This window comes from Malaclemys terrapin, chromosome 2 (assembly GCF_027887155.1).
Source record: "Malaclemys terrapin pileata isolate rMalTer1 chromosome 2, rMalTer1.hap1, whole genome shotgun sequence".
Classification (NCBI taxonomy): Eukaryota; Metazoa; Chordata; order Testudines; family Emydidae; genus Malaclemys; species Malaclemys terrapin.
Window position 1 is genome coordinate 269,652,526 of NC_071506.1, and position 17,530 is coordinate 269,670,055.

General features: G+C 44.5%; 1 protein-coding gene across 8 annotated transcripts in view; it reads right to left on the reverse strand.

Annotated features, from left to right (window-relative positions):
- Positions 1–17,530, reverse strand: part of DPP6 (dipeptidyl peptidase like 6) — a 767,813-nt gene that overhangs the window by 344,618 nt on the left and 405,665 nt on the right. The gene's annotated exons all lie outside the window — the stretch shown is intronic.

Genomic DNA, 17,530 nt, shown 5'->3' on the forward strand with positions numbered 1-17,530 from the left:
TTACTCATTTTCCTTGAATTCTAATCCATCTTTGAATCGACTCCTCCCACCTTGGCCTTGGGCCAGTCACTTAACCTCTCTGCATCTCAATTTGTTCTTCTGGCAAGTGGGAACCATATTACTATGGGGCTTTCTGAAGAGCAATTAAGATAATGATGTTTGTAAAGTGCTTTGCAAAGGAGAAGTGCTAGGTATTATCATTAGCTTTATCCCAACTCTATATGGTAGATATGAAGCAGCAGACCAATGGAGAAAAAAAATATAGCAGAGCAATGCTGCTTCCATTGGAGGAAACAGCTAATAGGTATTTTTTCAAAGCACGTTTTAGGCTGCCAAATTGGACAGCTTCCAGTGGCTAGCACAGGCACTTCTTATACTAGGTGTTAAATTATCATAGAATCATAGAAGATTAGAGTTGGAAAAGACCCCAAGAGGTCATTTAGTCCAACCCCCTGCTCAAAGAAGGACCAACCCCAACTAAATCATCCCAGCCAGGGCTTTGTCAAGCCTGACCTTAAAAATCTCTAAGGATGGAGATTCCACCACCTCCCTAGGTAACCCATTCCAGGGCTTCACCACCCTCCTACTGAAATAGTGTTTCCTAATATCCAACCTAGATCTCCCCTACTGCAATTTGAGACCATTGCACCTTGATCTGTCATCTGCCATCACTGAGAACAGCCTAGCTCCATCCTCTTTGGAACCCCCTTTCAGGTAGTTGAAGGCTGCTATCAAATCCCCCCTCACTCTTCTCTTCTGCAGACTAAACAAGCCCAGTTCCCTCAGCCTCTCCTCGTAAATCATGTGCCCCACCCCCCTAATCATTTTTGTTGCCCTCCACTGGACTCTTTCCAATTTGTCCACATCCTTTCTGTAGTGGGAGGCCCAAAAGTGGACACAATACTCCAGTTGTGGCCACACCAATGCCGAATAGAGGGGAATAATCACTTCCCTCGATCTGCTGGCAATGCTTCTACTAATGCAGCCCAATATGCTGTTAGTCTTCTTGGCAACAAGGCACACTGTTGACTCATATCCAGCTTCTCATCCACTGTAATCCCCAGGTCCTTTTCTGCAGAACTGCCGCTTAGCCAGTCGGTCCCCAGCCTGTAGCAGTGCATGGGATTCTTCTGTCCTAAGTGCAAGACCCTGCACTTGTCCTTGTTGAACCTTATCAGATTTCTTTTGGCCCAATCCTCCAATTTGTCTAGGTCACTCTGGACCCTATCCCTACACTCCAGTATATCTACCTCTCCCCCCAGGTTGGTGTCATCTGCAAACCTTCTGCAGGTGCTATCCATCCCATCATCCAGATCATTAATGAAGATGTTGAACAAAACCAGCCCCAGGACCGACCCCTGGGATACTCCACTTGATACCGGCTGCCAACTAGACATGGAGCCGTTGTTCACTACCTGTTGAGCCCAACGAGCTAGCCAGCTTTCTATCCACCTTATAGTCCATTCATCCAATCCATACATTTTTAACTTGCTGGCAAGAATACTGTGGGAGACCATATCAAAAGCTTTGCTAAAGTCAAGGCTTTCCCCATATCCACAGAGTCAGTTATTTCATCATAGAAGGCAATCAGGTTGGTCAGGCATGACTTGCCCTTGATGAATCCATGTTGACTGTTCCTGATCACCTTCCTCTTCTCCAAGTTCTTCAAAATGGATTCCTTGATGACCTGCTCCATGATTTTTTTCCAGGGACTGATGTGCGGCTGACCAGTCTGTAGTTCCCCGGATTCTCCTTCTTCCCTTTTTTAAAGATGGGAACTATATTTGCCTTTTTCCAATCATCCGGGACCTCCCCCGATCTCCCTGAGTTTTCAAAGATAATGGCCCATGGCTGTGCAATCACATCAGCCAATTCCTTCAGCACCCTTGTGCATGTCCAGCTTTTCTAAATAGTCCTTAACCTGTTTGTGATGGGGTTCGACTCATCACCGCTGGCGCCTCCTGCTGGTCGCTCCGGGAATTAGATCTCAACCGCTGCGGAGCGTCCTTGACACATGATGTCGGACCCATCATTACCTCTGAGGTCCTGGGACCTGCATGGCTCCCGCTCAGCGGCGTCCTCCTCCGGACAGTCTCCATTTACTTCAGGACACTGCCCTCCAGCAGTGCCCACTAGTCCAGTCTCTCCCTCTTCCGGGGGAGTGTTGGTAACAGCAGTCCTTCTGTCTGCACCTGCCTCGGTGGCCAACCGCAACCTTGTAGTCTAGCCCCTTATCTAAGGGGCCAGTTGCGGTCTGTCTCGGCCCCTCTTCGCAATGGCCAGAGGTGCAGTACAAAGGGAGAAGGGGGGGACCCAGGCCCGCCTGCTACTCTGGGCCCCGACCCAGGTACCCTCTAGCGGCAGCCTCCCTCTGCCCTTCTTCCTTCCCCTCTCGCCTGCCTAGTTCCCCTGGGCCACTTCCCTTTGGCCCTATGCACCTTCCTGACCCTTTGCAGCTGGGCCGCAGCCTGGCAGGTAATGGGCTGGAGCGCCTATCTGCTCCCCCAAGCCTGCCCAGCACTGCTCTGTCCAAGGTGCTGCTCCTTTCGCCAGGAGCCCGTCCTTCTCCCTTGCCGGCCAGGGAGTGACTGCATCTCCCTAGCTGGGCAGCCGTTATATAGGACCTAGCCCGGTCCTGATTAGCTGCCTCCCCCCCCCACCCTGATTGGCTCTCCCCAGGCCTTCTCTGATTGGCTGCGGGTGGGCACAGCCTCTCTGGCCTGGTTTAGCCCTTTTTCTCAGGGGGTGGGGCACCGCCCCACCACACTGTTCTTTACCACTGAGGTCTGCTCATCTCCTCCCCATACTGTGCTGACCACAGCAGTCTGTGAGTTGACCTTGTCTTATATACATTGTGATGCCTCACAGTAAAGACTAGTTCTACTTGAAGTTGTAACACATATTTAAGAAAAGTAAGTTTTTCTTGCATTGCACAATAAATCATAACAAAATAGGATTAATTAATATTGTTTCTTAATGTTGAAAATGTTTGCATGACATCAAAAAAAATCAATGCATGAACTTATATGTTGTTGTGACTTTTTCCTTCTTGTGTAGTCAGTCATTTGCTGTAGCGTCAGCACTGACTACCTTCTGATTTACAATTGTTTAAAAGTACAAAGAGGGATGTGGTAGGTGGGATGGGGAAATAATAATGTGAAGAACACGGACCACACAATCCTCAGTCTGAAAGCTAGAACCATGCTGGAGAGGACCCTGAAGGATGCCATCTGCTGCCAGTATGTTGAAAACTTGAAGCGGAAGCCGGACCAGGACAAGGCGTTCGAGGTGACATGCAAGTGGGACGCCAGCAACCACTTCGTCCCCAGGGGCAGCTTCAGCCGATTTGCCGACCGGAGGTTCATCCACAGGGCCTGGCTCAACTGTGTTCTGTTGAACGGAGCTGTTCACCACGGGAATTGGGACAAGCGATGCAGGAAGTGCGGCTATGCCAATGAGACACTACCCCACATCCTGTGTATTAGCTGCAAGCCCCATTCTAGAGTCTGGCAGCTGCGACGCAATGCCATCTAAGATCGCCTGGTCAGAGCCATCCCATCACCCGTAGGGAAAGTTGCTGTGAACCCCACCATCCCCGGAACTGACAGCCAACTGCAGCCGGACATCGTCATCACCAATGAGGATCAGAAGAAGATCATCATGGTGGACATCACAGTTCCCTTCAAGAACAGGACCCCGGCCTTCCACAATGCCCGAACTCGAAAGGTGGAGAAATAAGCCCCTCTGGCCGACACCTTGAGAGTTAGGGGTTACCAGGTTCAGACAGGTATCAGAGGGTTAGCCGTGTTAGTCTGGATCTGTAAAAAGAAACAAAGAGTCCTGTGGCACCTTATAGACTAACAGATGTATTGGAGCATAAGCTTTCGTGAGTGAATACCCACTTCGTCAGACGCACTGATCGTATTCACCCACGAAAGCTTATGCTCCAATACATCTGTTAGTCTATAAGGTGCCACAGGACTCTTTGTTGTTTTTTATAAGTTCAGACAGACACACTGATCGTCGGACCCCAATAATGAGTGAGTGTTGTGAGAACGCGGAATCGGTCGATGCTACACTCGGCTGATGTGGCCACTCATGGTGTCGGACGCCATCAGATGGCCGAGGGACATCTACATAGAACACATCACCGGACATCAACAATACCAGGAGGGATGAGCCGGAGTGTCGATGAGAAGCACAATAAGAAAGTAACTGAAAGACTTGTCTGAGAGATTGTATTTCCTAAATCGACAACCTACCCTAATTCTCAATTACTAAAGGCAATCTCCACTCATTGATATATTTTGCTTTCCACAACCAAATCTCTGTACAACTTCTCATGAGTGATGTACCCGAATACTTGGATGCTAATATCTAAACTGTATTCTTAAATTTATTCATCTACATTTGGGTTATTGCTGATTATGTACTCTATGTATCATATGACTTTTAAAAACAAACTCTGTATTTGTGGATAACCTAAGCACTATACCCAGATGTACAGACACTCTTTTCTCAACCTATGTATAATATACTTTTTTTAACATTAGCTTCAATAAAATGTTTATGTCTTGTTGGTAGAGGGAGGCAACCGTTTGCCACTATCCTAATATTCTCAAGTATATCGCATACTGAAAGAGTTGGGGGAAAAAACGTAATAAGATACAGAGATAGCTTAGCATATACATCAACTTTGAATATGACGTTCTTAAAGGAAAAGTGAGGAACAAGGGTCTTGACGTTAAAGCACAGGCACGGGACTCAGGAGATCTGTGTTCAGTCACTGGTCCTACCTCAGGCTTCCAGTATGACTTTGGGCAAGTCACTTAATCTTTCTTTACTTGAGCTCCCCAAGAGTAAAACAGGAATAAGAAATACTGTACTTCCTTTCTCCCATTTTGTGTTTCTTTAGATTGTAAATTGTTCAGAGTCGTGTAGGTACAATACTTAGCACAATGAGGCTCTGGTCTAGCTTGGGGCTTGCAGTGCTAGTATAATATAATAAAATTGTACCCTAGGTCCTTTAAACCTATGCATACCAAACAAAATACTCTATGCTACTTCAATGAGGCTAAAATTCAGAGTCAGGTTATTGAAAGTCTGCATTCAAGGTTAATATGAGAAATTGTGTACACTCATGTTAAGCAATAGCAAACAACAGTAAACACTGCCAACAACTAATTTTAGCATATCGCATATGAGATTGCTTTTTAACAGAGAAATCAAACAGCTCTTAGGAGTAACAAGTCCTTTGCAGACCTCACACATTGAAGTAAGCGACGGTATTTTCTATCCGTGTATTTTTCAGAGCACTTATGGTTCAGCAGTATTACAGTCATCATGTGGGATCTTAAACGCACTCAACACTGGCCTAACTCTGCTTCCACTGAAGTCAATGGTAAAACACGCATTGACTTTAATGGCAGAAGAATAGCATAGCTGAAGTCGACGTATCTTAGTTCAACTTACCTCGCGTCCTCACAGCGTGGGGTCGATTGCCGTGGCTCCCCCGTTGACTTTGCTTCCACCTCTCGCTGAGCTGGAGTACAGCAGTCGACGGGAGAATGATCGGGGATCGATTTATTGCGTCTACACTACACACGATAAATCGATCCCCGATAGATCGATCGCTACCTGCCAATCCGGCGGGTAGTGTAGACATAGCCTAAGATTAATTCAAATTGAAACAGGTGCAGAGAAGAGCTACTAGGATGATCAGGGGAAATATATATATGACTAAAGCGACAGAGTCCTGTGGCAACTTATAGACTAACAGACGTATTGGAGCATAAGCTTTCGTGGGTGAATACCCACTTCGTCAGACGCATATATGACTGTTCTCCATAAATACATTGGGGGTGGGGGTAAGCACCCGGGAGGGTGGAGAGCTATTTAAGCTAGTGGACAATGTTGGCACAAGAACAAATACAAAATGGCCATGAACAAATTCAGGCTGGAAATTAAAAGGTTTCTAACCATTAGAGGAGTGATGATATGGAACACCCTCCCAAAAGGAGTTGTGAGAGCAAACAATTTAATTAGTTTCAAGAGAGTCAGTCAAATTTATGAATGTGATTGAATGACAGGGTTGCTTAAGATGGTAGAGCTCAGCAGTCCTGGAGGTTGCTTCCAGTATATGTCTTTCTAAAAGCTCATGCTTCTGGGCTTCAGCCGTCCAACCACATGGGTCAGGAAGGGATTCCCCCCACCATGTATTCTGGGGGCAGAGCTTGGTCTCCTTCCTCTGAAGCATCAAGGATGGCTGCAGCTGGAGATGGGACACTGGATGGGATGGGCATACTGTCTCAGGTGCTTGCCCGGCTGGTTCTTGCTCACATGCTCAGGGTCTAACTGATCGCCATATGTGGCATCAGGAAGGAATCTTCCACCAGGGCAGAATGAGAGTGCGGTATGGGGGTTGTCACCTTCCTCTGCAGCATAGCGAACAAGTCACTTGCCTGGATTAACTGGGACTCTTTCTGTCACGGAGTGCAATCTAGACCAGTGAGGGGGTGTGTCACTATCTGCCTTGTAACCTGGGGTGCCTGAAAGGTCCTGCTGCTGTAGCTCCGAGCTACACTCACAGCCTGGGACACTCGCAGCCAGCCTATACGCATGGAGGTCACACCATGAGTGTCTGTGTGCTAGACAGCCCTGGTTCAGCAGCTGTGACCCCAGGAGCCTGCCCACAGCCCCACTCTGGCTTCCATCAGCCTTGATTACAACCAGCATAATGACCCCAGCACACTCCCACCCCTGAATTTTCCCCAAACCATGTGCTCTGCTGGTGTGAGCCTATGGGCATCCCCATGCCAGAGGGCAGGGAGCTCACTAGTATCAGATAATGGGTTTCAGCTGGCCTGACCATTCAGTGTACCCCACAGCTATTTACTTGTCTCCAAATAAATTAAGCTAGGTGTGACCCCAAAACAGTGGAGGCCCCATTTACATAGAAATCATCAGGGGGATAAGAAGAGCACAGGATGGGAGGAACAGCATGAGGTCATCCTGCCTCTTGAAGCAAGGTCAATGAACTTTGAGCAAAATGCTTTCCCAAAGATTTACTGGACTGTGAAAACGGAGGGGCAGAGAATCCCGAAGTTATCTATCACTAGACAGACACAAGAGGCCAGAGCTCTGGCAAACTGAGAAAATGGGTCCTTCAACCAAGGAGGGATTGAAGCCTCTTGAAATTAAATACAAATGAGAAAACTGTTCAGGCAAAGATCTTTGACCTAGGAAGATATGGGAAGTCTGCATCTGGTACTTCTGTGGAAAGTCAGCCACAGCTGGGAAGAAGAAGCAAAACCACCTTGAACAAAGCGTGTACCTTTCTAGATTACTTTTTAGACTTGTTTTCACTTGTATTTGCTTGTAACCCTTTCTAACATTATTTCCTTTATTTGGCATCATTAACCTACGTCCTGTTAATAATCTTTTATTTTTCTTTTTACTAAAAATCAACTCAGTGCTTTGTTTGCAGGGAAGGGTGGATTTACCCCAGTTAGGAAGCTGTGATGTGCTTTTGTCTCTTTACAAGGAACAAACAAACATAATTATTTTTCTGAACTGTCCAGCAGAGGGCTGGATATTGCAGAGCACATGGTGTAGGGAAAATTCAGGAGTGGGAGTGTGCTGGAGTCACCGTGCTGGTTGTAACCAAGGCTGGTGGAAGTCAGAGTGGGGCTGGGGCAGGCTGACGGGGATCACAGCTGCTGAAGCAGGGCTGTCCAGCACACAGACACTCCAGGTGTGACCTGCATGCTTGTAGGCTGGCTGTGAGCATCACAGGCTAGGAGTTGCAGCAAGGTTACAGGGCAGGTTGGTGACACACCCCTCACTGGTGTGGATTGCACTCTGAACTCCATGTCAATCTCACTTAATTAATCATTTCCTTGACATTGTGGTACCCTTGAGGACCGGTGCACCTCAATCCCTCCTATTTTCAGGCTATGGCACATAATAATCTATCTCCTAAGGGTTCTAATACTTTGGACTAATTTTGGTTGTTTGATTTAGTGTGCGGGTGTTGGGTGCTGCTGGTGGCCTGTGAGATACAGAAGATCAGACTAGATGATCTGGTGGTCCCTTCTTGTTAGGAGTGTGGGCCTGCATCTGGGCTTGGGATCAGCTAGCTAACTGCAGCTGAAATCCCTAATTGGCCAGATTGCTACTGCTGGGTTTAAGAGCAGGCCTGGCAATGCCGCTCAGCAAATTGGGCACTTAGGCAGGGGCTGCCGAACGCTACACCCACAGCTGTGATCACTCCTATGCCTGTCTTGTTCCCAGCCTTGCTCCTGCCCTCCTGCTTGGCTTCTGATTCCTGACCACCACGGCTCTGACCACTAAGCCTGACCACCCATGCCCAGGTCTATGAGATTTCTGGCCTTAAACTCTATGCATTATTAATTTCCTAATTAATTTCCAAATGTTGTGCATCACTATTCTATCTGTGTCTCACAGACCACAATGGATTTATTTCCACCACCCCCCTATGAGTTGAGGGGTTGGTACTATCTTCATTTTACAGACTGTGAAATGAAGCATAAAGAGAGATTAAGGTCAAGCATATCCACTGATTTCTGGGTCCCTGATTTGAGATGCCTAGAACCTGATTCTTCAGAGTACTTAGCATTTTATAGCACTTTATGTGCTCAGGGATCAGCTCCCATTGACTTCAGTTGCAGCTGTGAGTGCTCAGCTCTTCAGATACCAAGGTCTACAGTCGGGCACCCAGAAAATTAGGAGGACACAGTTAGTGACCACCTGTGAAAAGTTTGGGTTAAGTGACTTGCCCAGCATCACACAGGAACTGCATGGCAACATTCAGTTGAATTAACACTCAGTTAACCTTAACCGTAAGAACCTCCCTTCTTCTCCTGTATTCCCCTGCCTCAACCACTGCACACCTTCCAACTTCTGCATGAAACGAGGCAGTGGCCCTACAGACAAAAGCCTTCTTTACTTAGCAACCTTGAATCAGCCCCAGAGCAGGGCCATCCTGACTTTCCAGAAGTGTAATTTTAAAAACTTTACCCTTAAATTAGAATTGTCTAGGTTTCAAACATTTATAATTACAGTTCTAACACGTCTCCCCATTTCTAATTAATACGTGTTCACAACCTTAACTGTATATTAAAATCAGGTAGGGTTTTTTGGGGGAGTGAGGGGTGGAGGGTGTTATTATTGACAATTAGTCTAATTAGGAAACAAGAAAAACATAATGTTGTTCAACCCTAAAACCATTTACAGAAGAGTACAAATTCTTCAAACAACCAGGAGAGCAGAGCAGGTATTGTAAGTATGTTTAAAACTGAACTATTAAGCCAGGAGAAGGGAGTAATTTGCAATCATTAGTTAGAGGCAAAGAGCTATCTTCCTTAATTGGAAAGTATTTCCTCAAAACAACATTTATCACAGTCCTCCCACTGCCAGAACACTTCTCTTCTTAAAAATGGAGTGGCTGCTCTGAGGGCAAACAGGTTGTGTCTAGCCACCATTACAACTGCTTTTGTTCATAGAGCCAAAGGGGAAAAAATCCCATTCAGAATATTTCATCGCAGACACTGTCTCCAGTTTTATTTGCAGCTTTGCCAAAGTCAACGCAAGGAAATGGAGACGCTATATGGCTTTCTGGTGAAGTGATGGGATTTACGCTCCATTAGATGTTTTTAATATTATTTTTCCTCCATCTACTGTCAATGCTAGGACTCCTTCCCCATCAGCCTCCACACACTTGCTTGGCCTAAATGTCCTCCTAAGTTGCACAAAAGGGAGCACCTCACCAGGCTATAAAAGCTAGGAGGAGGTCAAACCTGGGCCTTTCTGAAAGCCTTATAAGCTTCCTTCTTCCCAAATGACTCACATCAACAAAACCATCTGCCCACCAGGAGAGTTAAAAGGAGCTCTCTCCAAAGTGCTCACTAATGCCACACTTGACGGTCTACAGGTAGTCCTCCAGAGTGACACAAAACTAACTCAGTCCCCAAGGGAGCTGGGCATATACATAGATTCTAGTGCCCTGGCCTCTATCAAGCAAGGAAGTGAGAAACTGAATTCAGAATGAGGAAGGAACATCCAGTGATTAGGGAACTGCCCAAACTTGAGACATGGATTCAATTGTCTACTCTGCCATAGACATGTGTGATCTTGGGCAATTAGCTTAGACTCCCTGTGCCTCAGTTCCCAAGCTGTAAAATGGGGAAACAGGAATTAATTGAAGGAAGTCCTATGGCCTGTGCTATGCTGGAACTCAGACCAGATGATCACAATGGTTCCTTATTAACTATTAATCTACTTCCCTACCTCACCGGCGTGTTGCCAGGTTAACTACAATAGAGATTGTGAGGTGCTCAGATAGTATAGTAGCAGGAGCCATGTACAGTAAGTACCCAGGACAGACTGAACGTGAGCCCAGCTCTGTTGTCACCACACACACAGCCACACACTGCTCTAGAATTCACCCAGACACCACAAGGACTGAGATTTTAGGTTCTCTCACTTTAGGAGCTTCACAAACACAACACTGTGGACACACTGCACATGTAATAATTTCAGTTCAAGATCTTTGGGGCGGGGATTGGCTCTTAGATTATGCCTAGCAGAATATGAGCCTGATCGTATTTGGGGCTTCTGCACTCTACAATCATTAATACTCCATGCTAATTTCAGTCTCCTTGGTATGTAACAATCTGACTTTGTTAGGTCTTGTAGCATACCCTGAAGGTTCTTTTCACATTGGTAAAGGCTGTAGCTGTAGGGGAATTCTGGTGGGGATTTACATGGAAGCTTTATCATTTGTGTTGCTGTAGTGGTACTGTGATCTCGGGGTAACTGCTGGAGTCTATTTTACAAAGAGTGTTCTAAAAGTTTGTCAAGACCCCTAGAGGTGCCCCAAAGGTGCCCAGAGCGTGGGATCTTATCTTACTTAAAGATACACAGAAATCTGAATTAATAAATTAATATCATGGGTAAAAATGTCAAAAGTGTCTAAGTGACTTAGGAGTCCAAGCCTCTTCTTCCAAAGAGCTTTAGGCTCTTTGACTCCAAAGTCATTCACGAACTTTTGAAAATATTACTGTATATCCTTTATCCACAAGGGGCGTTACTTGGAGTAAAGAAAGCATGGTCGCATAGTTTGAGCATGAAAGTGGGAGAAAGAAACTCCCATGTTTTCCTCCCAACTATGCCACAGCCTTGCTGTGTGGCTTGGGGCAATTCACTTCCCCCTAGAGTCTCAATTCCCACATCGGTCGACTGAGGATATTACAATTTACCTACTTCTCTGGGATGTCATGTGGAATAGTTTGTTTTAAAGCGATTTGAAGACAAAGTATTCCAGGTAGTAAATGCTAAATATTATTATCTGACTACTTATATTTTTCTAGGAGAGCTGGTTTAATAACACACCATTCTGCAAGGGGATATATTACAGCAATATAGCCATTTACTTATATTCAAATATTAGTATTAGTAATACGAATAGTTATTTTAAAGCATCCCCTTTCATAAGGCCTCTCCCACTGAAATTTTTAAATAACTATGCTGCCACTAAAATGGCAATGCAGTGCCACAATTACCAGTTGGGTGCAAAGAAAAAAGCAAACCCAGCAATATTGTCTTCTGCCCTGAAACTCTGGATTTAGTTCCCCTTGTCATCTTTATTATTACTGGCCATAAGGTTATCCACCCTTTCCCAAATTTAGATGATAGTTTCTTTTAAAATGAAGTTATTTAGGAAATAAAGACCAATTCACCAGAATACTATTAAAAACATCCCTCTTCATAGGCAAGAATAGCGGGGCTACCAAGTCCATACTGAAGCTCTTAAATAAATGGCTTGATTTTCAAGCGTGCAGAAGCCTCCAATGAGTTCAACAAGAGCTGCTGGGAGCCCAACAATTTATCACATGGTTCAACAATGTCTCCCATGGGTATGTGGCATACACTATCTTAAATTAGTTTATGGTGTACTCGATGAGTAAATGTGATTTGAGACGGTGATTTTCAGTGGGACTTGATCCTCTAATTCTGTTAGGCGCCTCTGAAAATCCCACTCCGACTACTTGTGCATGTTTTTCCTCAGATGACATTGCATAAAAAACACACTGTATTAAAATGAACATTGCAAAGTGGGATTCAAATGTCAGGACTAGAACACCCTAGTAAAGGTTACATAAAGTAATGATTAATTAGTGCTTTTCCTCGTTCCAATTTTACTTGCCTGTCAATAAGAGATAGTGAATGATCTCCTAGCCAAAATATGCATCATTTCCAGCTCTCTAATACCACAGAAAAGTGGGTAGGAGTTCAATTTGACTGCAATAATTTATTGTGTAGAATCAAGATTCTGCAGGCAACTTTCTCTCATCTGTTATCTTCAATGTTTCCCACAGCTATCTGATTTTTTTCCTGGCTTTTTGAGTTAATTGGTCAGCTCATGCCAAATCCCAGCTGTCTAAATAAGGATCTGCAGGTTTTTATATAATTTTTTTTTAAATGCAGAATGCCAGCCAGGGGTGTCCATATCTGCAACTCCATTTCTAAACAAACACTGCCACAGACTTCGACTGAGTTGCACAGGAATAATGGAAGGCAGGATTTGCCCCCGCATGTGGTTTCTTAAAAATCTGAGGCTATTCCCCATTTGTAAACTCCTCTCGTGGGTATTTAGAGCCCCAGCCAACGTCCTGAGCACCAGCTGAGTAAGAAGAAGGCAGGGCAGATGGCCTTTTGTCACTAGAGAAGGCATTGGGAGGTACCTGTGCTACTTCAGTCCTATCTCATCCCTGCCTCTACTGCTCTCCTCTCTGCTGAAGACTCAAACAACACAGTAGAAAGAGGGAAAATGACACTAGCCAGGGAATAGGCAACAAATTTAACATTTGAATATAAGGGGGCCAGAAAGGCTTCAGAGCAATACTTTCGGGAAAGGGACTGCAGTGTTGCTCAGTCTCACAAGTCTCACAATTTTTGTTGCTTTCCTTAAAGCCCCTGATCCTGCAGGCAAGAATCTCCGCTTTTATTTAAAAATAAATACATAAACCATCTAGTGGCTGCAGAGAAAAGCCTAAAAATATGACTCAAGTGCAGCTAAATGGTTCTGACACCCGAAGGTAAATAAAAAGAACCTGTGGTGGGGCATCTGCTCCACACTGGCAGAAGAGGGGTTAAAGCAGCTCAGGGAGCCTGCGCAGGAGGCAGCCAATTAGGAAAGGGCTTGTAGAGACAGCCAATCTGGAGAAGGTTTAGAGAGACAGCCAATCAGGGCCACGTTGGGCCATATAAGAAGGGCTGCTGAACAGAGCAGCTTCAATCACTCCTTGGAGTTTGAGGATGGAGAACTGGCTGCCCTGGAGGAGGGAGAAGAGACAGCACCATGGTCCGAGCAGTGCTGGGTGGGGACAGGGGAGTATGAGTGAGCTCCCGGCTGACCGCTGCTAGATTGAGGCCCGATACAAGGGCAAAGAAGGTGCTAGAACTGCAGGGAAGTGGCCCAGGGAAACAGATGGCAGGAGTTGGAAGTGACGCGGTGTGTGGAAGCCGGTCCCCCACCCCTATGGCCCCAGTTGCCACTGACACAGGTGGCTAGACCCTGGACTGCAGCCTGCCACTGAGACAAGTGACTGGAGGGAGCACTGTCGGCCCCTCTCAAAAGGGGGAGGTGAGAACTGAGCGGGGTAGAGCCGGAGGGCTGTGTCCAGAAGAGGACACTGCGGTTCTGAGAGCGACAAGGGTCCTGATGGCAGAAGCGACAGCGGCAAGATGCCACTAGATGAAGGCGCATTGGTGAACCAGAGCTAATTCCTAGGACAGCCAGCAGGAGGCGCCGCAGTGGTGAGCTGAGCTCCGTCACAGAACCCAACCAACAGTTTTTTAAACCAAGCTCAAGATTCTTTTTAAGGCCTCGCTTGTGATTTTTTTGAATACTTGGGGCTGGCATTACTGGGGCTGACAACTCCCGCTTCCTCTCCTATCCTTTCATCTGCATGTAAAAATGCATGGGGAATTGCTTGCTACTATTTGTGCACCCAAATACTGCATCTGGGTGCACAAATGCAGCAAGGGAGCGCTCACACACACATTTTTGCACTCCAACCTTAGGCCTCACTTTTTCACTCTGCCAAGACAATTATTCGCCAAGAAAATCTAATTGAGGTTGATCTTTCTGAGTCAGCTGTATTGTCCACATTGCTGAAGAATATAAAAAAAACTCCTATTCAATAGTCTCTTGGCTTGAGGCCATGTACCAATCTTCATGTGGTTATTGAAGGGTTGTAGGATGGAAAGAAACTCTATGGCAGCTGTCAAGACAGTGAAAAGTAATGAAATATAAACATAGTAGCATCACCTAAATTCAGTCTCTGTAGAGCACCTGTCATTTCCTGTTTTATCAACCATTTCAGCAGTAAAAATAAATAAAAGTTATGCGTTACAGCCGATGAACAACCAACCAAATGTAAAACACACAAACAGTATTTGATACCCGGCTTGAAACAAATTAATTCCTTTTACCCACAAGAAGGGTTTCTCTTTAACTGACACCAAGCATTTACTCAAGAAAGGGGAAGAAATGGCAAAACGTGACTTTGCTGGATATTAGAGGTGGCAACCTGTGAGCACTTGTGATGAGCACGGTAGAAGCAGCTGAATAGAATGAACAGAATAGAACAATCAACCTGTATACATAGTGTGGATGAAGTATGTAGACTTCTGTTCACTCACACTATGGACATGCAGGAGCAATAGAGAGTTCATTCAGATCTGTTATATTCATCCGATATCTACTTGCATAATATGTATCCAGCACATGTATTGTTCTTGTCTACATTATTAAACAAAACGCTCCATATAATAATAGATCACAGCCACATTCTATCTCTCTCTCAGGGTGCCGAAGTACTGTCCAAACGAACAAACTAATTCCAGCTCAGAGTCCCCCTCTCCTTGCACAGGGGCCAAAGAGATGGCTATAAGGACAAATGTTTGGGTGACAGAGCGAAGACAATACCTTTGATAAGTCTTAGCTTCACACCAAGGGAAAAAAGGACTGGACTGAACTCCAAACTGGAGTGGGTTTTTAATGTTTATTTTCTCACTTTAATAACTTAGTTTTCTTTCATGTCTTAAATACTAGCTCTTGAGGATGTTGAACACTTCTTACGTTTGGATCCAAAAATATTTTTTTCAGATTGCTCCCTCTTCTATAATGAGTCAAAACAAAATCCCATAATTTATATAGGATTGGGTAGGAAATGGTTTTCCTGTCCTCTGAAAATTTGCCCATCCAGAACTGGGACAAAAAGTGAAATCTCCAAAATTTTCACACATCAAAATGCAAAATATTTTTTGGTTCGGGTCAATCACAATGTTTAGTTTCAATAATTTCAAAAATCTCATTTTGATTTTGACCTTTTAATTCTTCTAGCCTTTAAGTGCAAATTACTAAAATTTCAAAATGAAAAGTCATTTCAACTTGAGGAACCAAAATTCTCCATTTTTGAAAAAGTCAAAATGGGATGTTGCAACAATTTCAAAATTATTTTTTCCAAAAAAAGTTTTGAGTCAGGAGAGTCATTAAAACTAACCCTGTTTTCTAAAAGTTTCAGTTTCAACAAATGGGCATTTTGGGTAAAAATGGTTTATTGAAAAATTCCCAACCATGTCAAATCTGCCTTAATGTGAATTCTGGAGAGTCCAGATCTGGCACCAATCCTGTGACAGACTAAATCATACAAGGGGCTCAAGTAGACACTAACAACAATGGAGAGCCAGTTGCATGATCAGATTTTCAGTAGCTCACACCAATGCCCTGGCAAGCTAGAAGGATTTTGCCTTCCTGGCAGGAAATATTGTGATGCTGATTTCTTTTCATATAGTACCAAGGTACTATTGTGATGGGTGTGTTACAAATAACTGGACAGATGCTTAGCTATACAGTAAAGTAATTTACACAATGGTCCTGATCCTTCAGTCCTTAGCCAAAACACCAACCGAGTTCAGGCAGCGGAAAATTAAAGAGACATTGGTCACATGTTGAAAGTAGCATTTGTCTTATTGGTGGAGTTTCCCAGTGGGTTTCTTCCTATCTGGAGTGGCTGAAAAGGGTGCTATTCTTCACCCTTCCCTTATTTCAAAACATTATTTCACTGACCCTTAGAAAAACAAAATACACCTGATTTAAAACCTTTTGCAAAGGGGAAAAAACACAGAATGATGGATGGAGGGTGATACTGTGCTTGATCAAACTGAAAAAGGGCTCCCTGTTTGATAATGGCGGGATATATTTTTGGAAGGGAAGGGGAGGAGGAAGTAGAAATAGTTTCACTATTTGACCAGGAAACCATTTAATGAGTCAGATGTATAGAGAAGAAATCATTTCCAATATTCAAAACACTCTGATTTGAAGCCCAGAATCCAGATGAAAGTAGAGTGCTGGCAACAAGCTCTTCTGTTCGTCAGACTCATGGTCCCAATTTACTTCAGAGGGACTTCCATACTAGTAAAAAAACTTGCTAAGGGATTTGATCCAATACCCACTGAAAACTATTGGATCAAAAGGCTTCTCGTCATACCTTAAATCGATTTCCTCTTCAGAAGTTTTCCAACTTTGTGTTGCTATGTACCAAAGACATCTGTATTTTAAACAAGGGTAGGCTGTGCTCCCTTATAGTCCACTGTCTCTTTCCTGATCCCAGAGTGAAGTCATGATACTCATATGTCCCCAGTAAGAGACTCGATACCATAGAATCTAATATTTTAGAGCAATCTTCAAGGACAATTCTCCCAACATGCTGGAGGATCTGGGAAGTTTTGGGCTACTCCACTATCCTTCTTTTCTCTTTGTTACTGCAATCTCACATAATGCCTTCTCTGCCTGAAACATCTGGCCAGACCGGGGAGCCACACACTGCCCAGGGAATAAATCTGCTTAGTACCAGTTGTTCCTCTTTCAATCAGCTCCCCTCTTTGGCCATGTGTGTCAGGTAGAGCAAGAAGCATTGCCATTTACAGTGATTGTGGGAGAAGAGTGCATCAGCACTAAACAGCTCTCTCCACTAACAGCTGGGCTAGGGGAGATGAGGATGGAGGGGTATCAGTGAGAGCAGAACGGGATATCTGTACAAAAATACCACAGGGTGTTGCAGTTAGAAAGAGCTTTACCAACAGAGGATGGCTGAGTATTTAGACAATAAAGAACTGAAAAATCTTCAACCTTCCCAACAAGGAAAGTCAAAAGGTTCACTAATCAATACACATTTTACTAATGGACAACCCTTATGTGCTAAGTACTTTACAGGGCTATTTCAATCAATTTCTCCTTGGATTTTGCTATCCTTTATATTCACAACTGTTCTGTGTTTTACCTGGGTGGTTTAACTCTCAGTGTGGGGTAATAAAACTTCTAATGATAATGAGACTGCAACAATAAAATCAAGCATCAATATAATCCATGTAAAACCATGTATTACACCGTAAGAGGAAAAGACCACAGAAAAAGACCCTGATTTAATGCAACTGAATCCTG